Source organism: Papaver somniferum, chromosome 1 (genome assembly GCF_003573695.1).
Source record: "Papaver somniferum cultivar HN1 chromosome 1, ASM357369v1, whole genome shotgun sequence".
Lineage (NCBI taxonomy): Eukaryota > Viridiplantae > Streptophyta > Magnoliopsida > Ranunculales > Papaveraceae > Papaver > Papaver somniferum.
The window spans coordinates 73661824-73675799 of NC_039358.1; positions in this window are offsets into that span (position 1 = coordinate 73661824).

Below are 13976 nucleotides of genomic sequence, written 5' to 3' on the forward strand. Positions count from 1 at the left end.
ATAGAGAGAGCTTCTAGGTCTCATGAGCCTCGCACACTTTATGCTTGGAGGGTACCTACTTTTTGTTACTTGTGAATTGTGATAATGCCAACCGCAAACTGTGAATCGTTTCAACGTGAGTGAGTGAGTGAGTGAGTGAGTGAGAGAGAGATGGGTTTTAGATATGTAGTGAAATAGGCATTTCTTCAGGTTGGCCCTTAGGAAATAGTAGAACACTGGTTTATACTCGTGGCTTATGTTGGTCTCCATGGTCATGGTTCATGACGGTCTCCTCTTTTCAGTTTTTTTTTTTTTTTTTTTTTTGATCGAGCGAAAAAAGGATAGCAACGGAGCAAGAAACTAGACTAAGGGGAAGCAAAGTTTTATTAGGGCCCGCAAGATTATGTTTGGAGGAAAATTTAAGGTTAGAAACCCAATAAGCAGGAGTAGCAAGTGCACACATTTACTTTATCTTGGATCTGCCTCGACAACCGAAAATGGGTCATTTTTCCAAATATTTTTAAATCACGGTTTGAATGGACGAGTAAAAAATAGTTTGGGTGAAATGGCCAAAAAAAAAATAGTAGCTTAAATTTAAAAAATAGCAAGGATGAAACTGGATACATCCTGTGTAAATTAAAAATAAGAAAAAATATTTGAAAATGGGCACGATGAAACTGGTTACATCCTGCCTATTTTTACATTTTTGTCCATTTAAACAGTATCAAAATCTAACTGTCCATTTCATCCAGGAATTGTTGATTTTGGTCTTTTTAACCAATTTTGTGCCTCGACAAAGGATAAGAGTTTATGGTGGAAAAAAAAACTATACTCATTTTTATCGAAAATTGGTATTTTTATCTTTTCAATTTGGCTTATTTCTAGGAAAAAATGAAAAAAATAAATAAATGTGTAACTTTTCCTAAAACTGAGATAGTACAGTACACCTTGGATCTAAATATGAGGCACAATACTAACTAATACAATTAATTGCAATCAGAATTAATTTTCCAATTGATAAGCAAATCTGCAAATGAGTTAGATTTAAACCAGTTGCGATTTTTGTCCCAATAAAATATCAGACTCTTGACTTGAAAATGAATTATAGCTTTTCTTATCTTTTCCTCTTCTTTTAGCCATCACTCAAGAGTTTTTCTTGATCCATATTGACCATACAATTGCAAAAAGAAGAATAACCCAATTTTTCTCCATTAATTTCTTCCTGGATTATTTGGTTAAGCTTCCAACGGCTTTGTAAGAGTGTATTTCTGACCCTACGTCAATAGAGAAGCTGGCCATGAAATAGTTCCAAATGTGAAAAAGAAATTACTTCAAGAGGATATGATTGACAACTTCTTCAAATTTGTTGCAAAGACTGCAAGATGGTGTTCTTATATCACACCTTCTTATGTTTAAGTTATCAATAGTTGGTATAGCATTTTGTGAAACTAGTCGAGCAAATATTTATACTTTTAGTATTATTGTGAGGCAAATAACAAATATGGGGTATTGTTCTTCTACTTCTAAATCTGGAGGATCACTGATCCCTGTTTCCGGGCTTGAAGGATGGTGACAATGTTTCTAAAATCGTCAAATTCTTGACCTTTCAATGTGAGTTTTGACCGGTCAAATTCTATTAAAGCTGGTGAATTTCGAACCCGTGTTCTGCCGCCTACATATCTCGTATCAAACAATTATGCCATTACTTGTTTGGTGATAACGACGAATTCGTATATAATTTATACAATTTTCATACTTTCACAACATACTTCAGCAAATAATTTGCATTTAAGTCACTTTATTTCTATATGCAATCCTATATTTTTTTTATTTACATGTTGTATAATAAAAATATAACGATCTAATAATCGACCATGAATCTTTAATTCACGATTCAATATACGATTCGATTCTTAAAAATTGAAAAGAGATTCACGTTTTAATCTACGATTTCACAATCTTGGCTGGTGATTTAATTGAATCTTCCACCTGTCATTCTCAATCATTTTATTTATTTTAGCATTCTTGTTTGCACCAACACTAAAAATAATTTGGTGAGATAAATAAAGCGATGTGTCATCTTTATAATGTCAATTGTGCAATTTTAAATGTGTCACTGTGAATGTTAAATGTGTGATTTTGTTTTCATCACCTATCCTTGTTCATCGGATTAGGTTTTTTCTTGAATCACTTTTCTCCACAAAGAATTATGTTTTAATGCATATCTCCAACTCCATTTTGCATTTTGCAAGCATTGCCTTGTTCGTTTTTGTAAATTTATTATGGTTAACCCACCAAGTTCTTTGGAATTGTATAACCTTTTCCAAGCTATCCAACTAATTTTTCTCCTTCTATTTTGAAGATCCCATAAGAATCCTCTCATTATCCTTGCCATTTTCTTTTCTTTTTTCTTAAACGGAATTATTCATAAATAAAAGAAAGAAAACAAAAAAAATAAGAGGGGAACATAAAGTTAGAACCTTTATAGAAACCAACGGAAGAGAAAAGGAAAAAACAAAAAACGAAAAAATTATATCTACAACCTCTTCAAAAGTGATTCATCTGAAAATTCTTTTCAGGAGCTTTCAAATAATTTCATGTCTTGGTTTAGACTTTTTCTTCTTAAAGTCATGCAAAACAGAATGAAAGCCATATAATGGGGGAGAAGGAGTATCTTCTACCACCACATTCTCTAATATTGGAAATGAAGAAAATGTTGGATAGTCATCATATTCGCTATCATTTGTAAACTTGTCTAGCCTAACTAATCTATTAGTTTCACCGTACGTATCCATGTTTAACTTCCGAGAGGAGATTTGATCTCTATGTCTTGCTTTTTGTGAATAAATCTTACCTTCCTCCTCATGTAAATCTTCCCAACGAGACCCTATCAAAATATTGGGACTCACAGTATCCCAAACAGTATTATTGTCACTTTAATTATTTGAAGTTGAGTGTCAATCTAAAAGATGACCAGAAGAAGGTTTATTTCCCCTTTGTTGTCCAAAAATTTTACCAGATTTTTTCGAAGTCGATTCCGCTTAGCTCTCTTCGTGAAGAACACCAACATCATCATTTTTTGCTATACTACTAGTTCTAAGGAAACGATTAAAGTGTTTGAAATACCACCTTGATGAGTGACACTACTATTGCAAATTTGCTTTGTAGGACCTTGATTCTTCCCAACATATTGTTGAATAACATTTTTCATCTTTTCCTGCTTTTAATACTTCTCATTTGATGCTGAGCTTGGGGATAGATTTTTGCGTCTGCACTCGCAAAATGCATGAGTAATTAACTTATGGTGCTGGCAATATACAAAGTTTTTCATATGTGAAATATGCCATGAAAGCATATCCATATATTTCCACCAAGACTCTATCATGCAAGTGCTTGGATAAACTAAATTCAACCTGAACCCTTGCAAAATGACCATAGATTTTTTGGCAAAGGAGTTCCAGCTGCACTTGGAAATTCAAGAGTGTTTTCACTCTCCAATATCAATACTAACACCACAAACACGAACCCACACATGCGTTACAGATTTTTATGGGATTAAAATATGGAGTCCACATATGAAGATAAATTGAAAAAGCGGGGGTCTAACAACCACACCCAATATTTCGTTTAGGCAATATGTATGAACTAACTCCAATATAATTCCAAGAGAATAAACTAGACAGTCAGACTCAATCAAGGAAAATATATCCAAGAGTTATATCTCTGTTTCTCAATGTAATCAGCAAATCAAACAGATAGGAATCCGCGAGCCTGACTATTATGAGAAACAACTTAAATGGTACCAAAGACCAATGTTCAAGTGTCAATCAATTTCAATCAACAACCAAGGGTTGGATTTTCCAATTCATTGAACTACGCACAACCTGTGATATTTCAATTATATATAAAATATAATGTGGAAAAGAAATAACACAGACACCAGAATTTTTGTTAACGAGGAAACCGCAAATGCAGAGAAACCCCGGACCTAGTACAGATTTGAACACCACACTGTATTAAGCCGCTACGGACTCTAGCATACTACAAGTTAACTTCACAATGGAATGTAGTTGAGCACACTGATTAAGGTACAGTCGCGTTCCTTACGCCTCTGAATCCCAGTAGGACTCTACGCACTTGATTCCCTTAAATGATCTCACCCACAACTAAGAGTTGCTACGACCCAAAGTCGAAGACTTGGCAAACAAATATGTCTCCCACAGAAAAGTCTATTTTAATAGATAATCTGTCTCCTACAGAAATACCTACGAAGTTTGTTCCGTCTTTTGATAAATCAAGGTGAAGGAACCAATTGATAATCCCATATTATATTCCTGAAGAACATCCTAGAAATATCAATCACCTCACAATAACTTAACTATATGGTAGTAAAACAATTTATTGTGGAATAAAAAAAAATGAGACGAAGAGCTTTGTGATTAATTTTTATATCTTACATATCCGAGATAAATCTCGAGCAAATCTTAGAGAAGATAATACTCAATACGATAGATCAGAACACACAACTATAGAGAAAACAGTTGGGTCTGGCTTCAGAATCCCAATGAAGTCTTTAAGTCGTTAACCTATAATGGTTTTAGGAAAAACCTAGGTTAAAAGAGAATCGACTCTAGTCGCAACTAGTATCACACAAGAGGTGTGGGGATTAGGTTTCCCAGTTGCTAGAGTTCTCCCTTATATAGTCTTCAAATCAGGGTTTGATAACTTTGGAACAAAGCAATCAATATTCACAGTTAGATGAAACCCGATTCAAGATTCAAGCTAATATATTTCCCCCATTAGATGGTCTTATCTTGTTATACACAAATGAAATATACCTTGATTTAGATATGGGTAACCGTACCTAAACGTGTATATTGAGTTGGCTCAATAACAGTTAACCGAAGTTAGCCATATGAACACTTTTGTATTAACCATGTTCATCTTAACACTTCTAGATCAAATTGATAATCAAATGAATCTAATTGTGTTACTCATAGAGTTGTTCAATTTTTTATATTCTCGTAGAAGTATATAAGACACAATTGAAGCAAAATCGGATTGATTCAAAAGAATCAGTTCATGAACATTTTAGCCACGGTTTGCAAAGATTGCATTCCTTAATATATAAATGTATTTGTTCATGAGTATGAAATCATACTTAACCAATTTTAGAACTTGAACCACTTAAGGTTGCAAACGGGTACGCAAACATAAGTTCCAGAAATTGGTCACAAGCCGACAGTTTGCAAACGGGTACGCAAACTTTAGCTTCGGACCAAACTCAGTTGAAACCGTTTGCGAACGGGTATGCAAATTTGGTTCTCGGACTTCAATAGTTAAATCAGTTTGCGAACGGGTATGCAAACTTAAATACCCTGACTTAAACAGTTGAATAAGTTTGCGAACGGGTATGCAAACTTAACTTCCGGTCCTGAATTCCATCAAAACAGTTCGCACACTTAGTACAGAAACCGTAATGTGTCCAGACATGGGTTTTAGCTCTTAACTTCCATTTCAATCATTAAAACATTCTTAGAAGACGACAATAGCTGTCTCACACAAACTGTTAGCTTATAAGCAATTTTCAATCATCAAATGATCAATACGAAACATTCCGAGTCTACATCAAATGACTGTCTCACACAAATCATGTAAGATGTTACCAGGTGATTTTCACATGATCATCTTTTGACTTTCGTCAAGAATAATGATGAACGTAATTAAAGCAAAAAGCTTTCTAACACATATTTCGAGAAAGATATAAGCGAGTTAAACTCAGCTCGAAATATCAAATGTGTATAATGTAAAGTCTACATAGCTATACGACTTTGTCTCAATAGGAGATAAAATAGAATAGACTTCTGAGTGATAGATGATAGATGAGTTCAAGCCTCCACATACCTTTCATTGATGAAGTTCCACAAGCTCCCCTTAGTAATTTTTCGTCTTCAATCGATGAACACCGTGAAGTATAAAGCTCAACTACGCATTCTATCATAATCCGAGACATAGCTATAATTAGACTTGAAATCAAGACTTATAGTTTTGAAAACTAAACTTGACAAACAAGCTTGAGATAGCAATGCTTGCGAGTTCGACCGAGCAGTGCTCTAACATAAATGATCCGCGGCTTCAAGTAAACTACACCAATTACTCGAACTTGTCTGATATCATCTAAAATTGAATGTAAAACAAAAGAATCCCTTCCCAAAAACAAGAATACTCTTCACAAAGTATCAGTTGGCGAAAGGAAACGAATATTAGTTTTAATTTGAAGATGGAAAAAGCTTACTTTTAATATTTGACGAGGGTACCGATACATCACAATTTTTTTGTACCAACCTACCACAGAAACACCTTGTGTAATAATATAGAAACAATAACTTCCAGAAGATTACTTTAACAAGATGTTAGCTTGATATATGATATATGTTCGAAATCGAACCAACTATGGATTATATACCAAGAGGATTAACGTACAAGTGTATTTACTTTAATTATAAAGATAGACAATATAATGCAGAAGTAACGTAAATAGCACGATACACAAAAAATTTGTTAACGAGAAAAACTACAAGGCAGAAAAATCGAGAGACCTAGTCCAGTTTTGAATACTCTCATAATAAAGCCGTTATACAAAATGACTACCACAACTTCATATGGTTAAGACCAATTAAACTACTCATAGTTACCCTATTCCTTCAGTATCCCTGCGCCTACAACCAATCTGGTCTATGCACGTGAATCCCAAGATAAAATGCACTATCTCAAGTTGCTTCACCTGCTGTGAGGACTTTTGCTTCTCAGCTCCTTCGTATCGTAATCGAAAAAATAAAGGACTAACCTGTTCCAGTAACCACCTCATTGTATACCTCCCAAACCCGACAATGGACAAAGATAAAGTTCAGTATAAAGGATCTTCTGTTTATCAAAATAAACTCCATTTGTCAAAGATCAAACCAAGACAAATACTATATAAATAATATATCTCAGTGAAAAAATTCTATCCAATAAATTCTACAAGCAGAAGCAACTAGGCAGTTTTTTTATTTTTATTTTTCAACAAGTCTGATGTCTATCGAAATAAACTGCTTGACTGAACCCCCAGAGAATTAGGTGTGCAATGAAGTACCACAAAGATCAGAATACCAAAAAGAAAAAGTCTTCTAGTCTTTAATATGTAATCTTCAAAGTATCACATGCACAAACAACTTGATTCCTACTAATGATCAATCACATACAGAACAAAGTCTATTAACGTTGGGTGATCACTAGTTATATCTTTAGATCTTGAATCAAATAGAACTGAAATAGTCAATCATCAAATAAACTTGGGTGGTCTTATATGAAAATATAAGGACCATGGAATAATCAAGTTTGATCTACCAAGGATAAATATACCGTTAGTTAATCAAATCAATAATCGAAAAGTAAAATAACAATACGATTTAGTTTCCCACCAACGGTACTACTAAAAGTTTTTTGATCTCAAAAAAGACTTTAAATTAAGGTAATGCAAGAAATTTCACCTCTCTGCTAATAACGAGTTGGCTTCCCACACATACACGGTTAGGAAATGTGTAAAGGAATGAGTTTGTAAGAATAAAAGATTCTCTATTTATGGTGTTATGACCAACGCTTGTTTGGACAACAAGGAATTACAAAATCCAAAAACCCTTAAGATATGCAATGTATATTTTCGGTGTTGATAAATTCCAACCTTAATCCAACCAATATACCAAAATCACTATTAGTTGACAACTAATACAATTAGCTAGACAAACATATACTTTAATAATATAATAACTAGAGATATGCAAACCTCTAGGATAGAACTCTATTAATGGGGCAGTAGGGCTGAGTTTTTGGGGGCTTAAAATGATAATTAAAACGAAAACGTGGATATGGGGAGACCTAATCTATGTAAAAGCTCAAAAACACCCTCCATAGATTTTACTTATTCTTCTTTTGAAGTTCCATTAAAAAATTAATGTTATTTAAAAAAAAACTGAAAATCAAAACCAAAACCGTCCCCTCACTTTTTCTCCTCTCCTCATCTTTTTTTTCCTGTAGAACGATTAGTCGTCGATTAAATTCATTATATAAAACCACGAAGACAAAGGAAAAGCCAGGGAAATCGTCGTCGAATCCACCTCCTCTTGAACCAGAGAAATCAACTTCATCAAATGAAGATGAAACTGAAAATCAACAACAAGTGATTGAAGGAGATGAACCAGCTGCCGAGACTCCTGATATGACTGCAATAAGGTATGAATTGAATAATCAACTCTTTATTTAAGCGTTTGAATTATTATTCAGTTAGTTTCAAAAATTTTAAGTCTGAAAAAACCGTTTCTGAAACTACTTACGGCTGGGAGTTCTTGTTCCCGGCCGTAAATAAGGCTTACGGTAGGGATCACTAAGAACTCCCAGCCGTAATATAGGCGATGCGGATGAGAGTTGTGAAATCCTAACCGCAACAATTTGTTTTACGGCTGGGTTATTCCTAGCCCTAACTTCTTTTGTGTTTGAAATTTAATTCAGGTAGTGTTTACGTCCAGGTATTTCGTATCTGTAACTTTATTTCCTAATGGTAAATATATTTTCCTAGCCGTTTTGTGTGTAACGGCTTGGTCGATTACTCAAAGTCCCATATTTATCTTTCTCGGCTAGGTTATTCCTAGTCATATCTTTTATTGTGCTGAAAATTAATCTAGCGGTAGTGTTTACGGCTTGGATTTTCCTATCCGTAATTTGAGTAACCAAGCCGAAAATTTTGTTTCATATCCGTTATTGTTGTTACGTCTTGGTCGATTAGTAAATATCCCATCTGTAATTGTCGTTGCGTCTGGGACTGTCAGTATTTCCTAGCCGTGTTTTTTGTCACAACTTGGTTATGTCTGGATTTCCTAACCGTATTTACTTATTTGATTTTGTTTTTTTGGTCTTGTTTGTCTTTGAACAGAGGAAATGAAAGGAGGAAGAAAAGAACACAAGAAGTAACACCTTGTAATGTCCCGACTCCGCAACCTTGTCACACAAAACCATTGGATGCAAATGCAAGGAATGCAAGTGGAGTTGTCATGGGTGGAGGAAGTGAAGGTGGAGGAAATGAAGGTGGTGTTTCCACTGATGGAGGAAATGAAGGTAAAGTTGCTAATGATAGAGGAAATGAATGTGAAGTTGCCACTGATGGAGGAAAAGAAGGTGGAGCTGCCACTTGTGGAGGAAGTGCAAATGTGGTTGTTGAACAACCACATTTAGAGATTGTATAAGGAAACTTGGTCGAAAAACGTGTTGCTGGTGTTGCTATTGATAAGGGTAAAGGCGTGATGGAGAAGAAGAAACATCCACCAAAAGACTCGGCAAGACAAATCATTGATGCTATGGAGTTTTTACCTCTCAAGAAGAATGGGAAACCTTGGGTGAGCCAAAAGATAGATCCGTCTTGTTTGGTTACCAGCCATTATGAGCTGCTAGGGTCTGTGCCGCAAAGGTAATAAATCAAATTTAATATATGTTATTTTTATTTTATTATTATGTATTTTTAATTATAACAGCCAAAATTTATATTCTTTGTAGTTTTCCGATAAAGCGGTCCCTAAACTAAAGCACCAACAAGGAAAGTTTTGGCCGTTGGATAGAGAGAATCCAGTGTGGTAGCCTTGGTAAAGCTTCAGGGTTATGGTCAGGAGTCGAGGCTTTGCAGAAGACCTATGATGTTGTGACTATTTATGGAATTAGAGAAATATTTTGGCCCAAAACCATGACTTTTCTACTCCCGCTCGGCGAGATGACTATGACTCCGGATGATGCAAAGAAAATCACCGATATGGATTTGGAAGGTAAAGATGTGTTCGAGGGTTTCAAAAATTCTATTCCTTTTGAAGAGCTTTTTGTCTTTGCAAAAAATTATCTTGGGTGGGACAAACTTGAAGCGGAAGAAGAGTTTGAGATAGGTGGCGGAGCCTTTCCTAGAGCTAAAAGGCCATTCAGTGTACCGAGTGAACGTCCTGAAACAGTTAACATGACAAGGAAGATTAGCATGGTTCGTCTGAGGGAGAAGTTTGAGGATTCTGTCCCCAAGACCGCTAATGGAAAGGTGGTGATGGACGGAGCAAGATCTAGACATACAACTATAGCTTATTTGTTGCACACTCTTGGCACCATATTTTTTCCCGGAAATAAGGTAAATTCTTGTTATTTGCATTGGTTAAACATTCTCAGTCTCGATCCGGAAACAAACAAGATACCTAGGTACTCTTGGGGCACCTCCCTCCTTTCTAGCGTGATGGAAAATCTTTGCAAAGCTTCTACGTAGAACATAACACAAATTACAGGATGCGTTGCTCTTATCCAGGTATCTTTTTGTTTCCAAATAACAAATTATTTTTTTACTTCTATATTTTGTGTGTAATATCTTATTTATAATTCTTATTTTTCTCCTCATAGGCATGGGCTTACGGCCATTTTAAATGCTTAAGGCCTTCTCGAGATAAGAATTGGGCTCTAGAGAAACCCACATGAGGAAGATAACCCTTTCGAGGGACCCAACACAAGGCTAAAGAGATGGAAATGGTCGGCATGAGGAAAAAGTTAGATGCTTTGACAATCGATGATGTTGTTTTTGATCGGTATTTGAAACTTGACGAGGATGGAGAAGATGAAGTTGGTGATAGAGTATTTTCTGATGTGGCGACCTACGTAGGACCTTTGTTTAATTCAACTGGGTTCGTAATTTTAGATCCTCGTAGAACGCTCCGCCAAATTGGTATTGTTCAGAAAATACTACATGGAGACTCTCGTTTTAAACTGAGCATAGCTAACTCACAATTTAAGGATAAATATGCCAGATTAACGTATGAACCATCACCATCGATCGATTATTGGAATGCTCGTTCCGAAGAAGTAAACCAAATGAGTAGAAGAGTGCTTGAAGATTCTCATGGCACTTCCGTTGAGGATGAGAATCACATAAAATGGTATCAAGAGTAGTCTCATCCTTATGTGGAAAATTTGGATCCGAAAGCGAGGAAACACTTCAAGAAGGGAGAGAGTTCGAAATCAAGGACATCAAGGAATGAAGAAAGTGATTAGAGGGAGATGATGGTATGTATACTACTAATTATGTTTGTATATGTTTTTCTCTATTATTATCTATGAATAATTACAGTTTGTGTATCTGATATGAAAAAAATAGGTGGAACGAGTTAATTGGGTGGTCGAGGACATGACCCGTAGCATTAATTCGGGTGAGAATCTAACGGTCCCTGAACAAAGATTACTTCAGAATCGAGTTAAAGGCATAATAATCCCTAAGAAAGGAGGTCTATATGGAGGACCGACCAAGGAGAAGTAAGAGGGTTAGGCCTCCTTATTCTAGCGACAACTCGGATACCCCCTTCGGTGAGCATGTTCAATCAAAGCAAGGAAAAGGTAGTCGAGGCTGAAAAAGCGGGGGTCTAACAACCACACCCAATATTTCGTTTAGAAATCTGTATGGACAAACTCCAATATAATTAAAAGAGAATCAACTAGACATTCAGACTCAATAAATGGAAATATATCCAAGAGTTTGTATCTCTGTTTCACAATGTAATCAGAAAATCAAACAGATAGAAATCCGCGAGCCTGATTATTATGTGAAACAACTTGAATGGTACCAAAGACCAATGTTCAAGTGTCAATCAATATAATCAACAACCAAAGGTTGGATTCTCAATTAATTGAACTTACACATAACCTGTGATATTTCAATTATATAAACAAATATAAAATACGTAAAAGAAATAACACAGACACCAGAAATTTTGTTAACGAGGAAACCGTAAATGCAGAAAAACCCCGGGACCTAGTCCATATTTGAACACCACACTGTATTAAGCTGCTACAGACACTAGTCTACTCCAAGTTAACTTCGTACTGGAATGTAATTGAGCCCTAACCAATCTCACAATAATCAAGGTACAGTTGCGCTCCTTACATCTCTGAATCCCAACAGGATTCTACGCACTTGATTCCATTAGTTGATCTCACCCACAACTAAGAGTTGCTACGACCCAAAGTCGAAGACTTGATAAACCAATCTTTCTCACACAGATAAGTCTATTGAATAGATAAATCTGTCTCCCACGGTCAAACCTACGAGTTTTGTTCCGTCTTTTGATGAATCAAGGTGAACAGGAACCAATTGATATACCAGACTTATATTCCCGAAGAAAAACCTAGAAATATCAATCACCTCACAATAATCTTAATCGTATGGTAGCGAAACAAGATATTGTAGAATCGCAAATGATGAGACGAAGATGTTTGTGACTACTTTTTATCTTGCCTATCGGAGATTAAATCTCGAGCAAATCTTAGAGAAGATAGTACTCAATCATGATAAAACAACAAGATCAGAATACGCAACTATAGAAAAAAATCGTTGGGTTTGGCTTCACAATCCCAATGAAGTCTTTAAGTCGTTAACCTATAGGGTTTCATGAAAAACCTAAGGATAAAGGAGAATCGACTCTAGTCGCAACTAGTATCACACACGAGGTGTGAGGATTAGGTTTCCCAGTTGCTAGAGTTCTCCTTTATATAGTTTTCAAATCAGGATTTGCAATCAATGCTACCTTGGTAACAAAACATTCAATATTCAACGTTAGATGAAAACCTGATTAGACTCAAGCTAATATCTTTCAACCGTTAGATCGAACTTAGCTTGTTACACACAAATGAAAAGTGACTTCAATGTTCAAGGATCAATCAATTTCAATCAACATCCAAAGGTTGGATTTACCAATTGATCGATTCAACGCACAACCTATGATATTTCAATTGTATAACAAAATATAATGCGGAAAAGAAATAACACAGACACCAGAAGTTTTGTTAACGAGGAAACCACAAATGCAGATAAACCCTGGGACCTAGTCCAGATTTGAACACCACACTGTATTAAGCCGCTACAGACACTAGCCTATTACAAACTAACTTCCGTCTGCACTGTAGTTGAAACCTAATAAATCTCACACTAATTCAAGGTACAGTTGCGTTCCTTACGTCTCTAATCCTAGCATGATCATACGCGATTCCCTTAGATGATCTCACCCATAACTAAGAGTTTCTTCGACCCAAAGTCGAAGACTTGATAAACAAATCTGTATCACACAGAAAAGTCTATAGGAATAGATAAATCTGTCTCCTACAGAAATACCTACGAGTTTTTGTTCCGTCTTTTGATAAATCAAGGTGAACAAGAACCAATTGATAACCCGGACTTATATTCCCGAAGAACAACCTAGAATTATCAACCACCTCACAATAATCTTAATCGATTAACGAAATAAGATATTGTGGAATCACAAACGATGAGATGAAGGTGTTTGTGACTACTTTTCTATCTTGCCTATCGGAGATATAAATCTCAAGCCAATCTTACGATTGCACTCAATCACGATAAAAATAGCAAGATCAGATCACACAACTACAGAGAAAATAGTTGGGTCTGGCTTCACAATCTCAATGAAGTCTTTAAGTCGTTAACCTACAGGGTTTCGTGAAAAACCTAAGGTTAAAGGAGAATCGACTCTAGCTTATACAACTAGTATAACACGGGAGGTGTAGGGATTCGGTTTCCCAGTTTCTAGAGTTCTCCTTTATATAGTCTTCAAATCAGGGTTTGCAATCTAAGTTACCTTGGTAACAAAGCATTCAATATTCACCGTTAGATGAAAACCTGATTAGATTCAAGCTAATATCTTTCAACCGTTAGATCGAACTTAGCTTGATATACACAAATGAAATCTGACTTCATTTAGGTTTGAGTAACCGTACCTAAACGTGTACATTTAGTTGGCCCAACAATAGTTAACCAATATTTAGCCATATGCACTTTCATATCAACCTTATTCATCTTCACCATAACTAGTTCAAATGACTCAAATGAACTAGTTAGAGAGTTGTTCAATTGCTTAGATCTTATAGAAATTTACAAGACACAA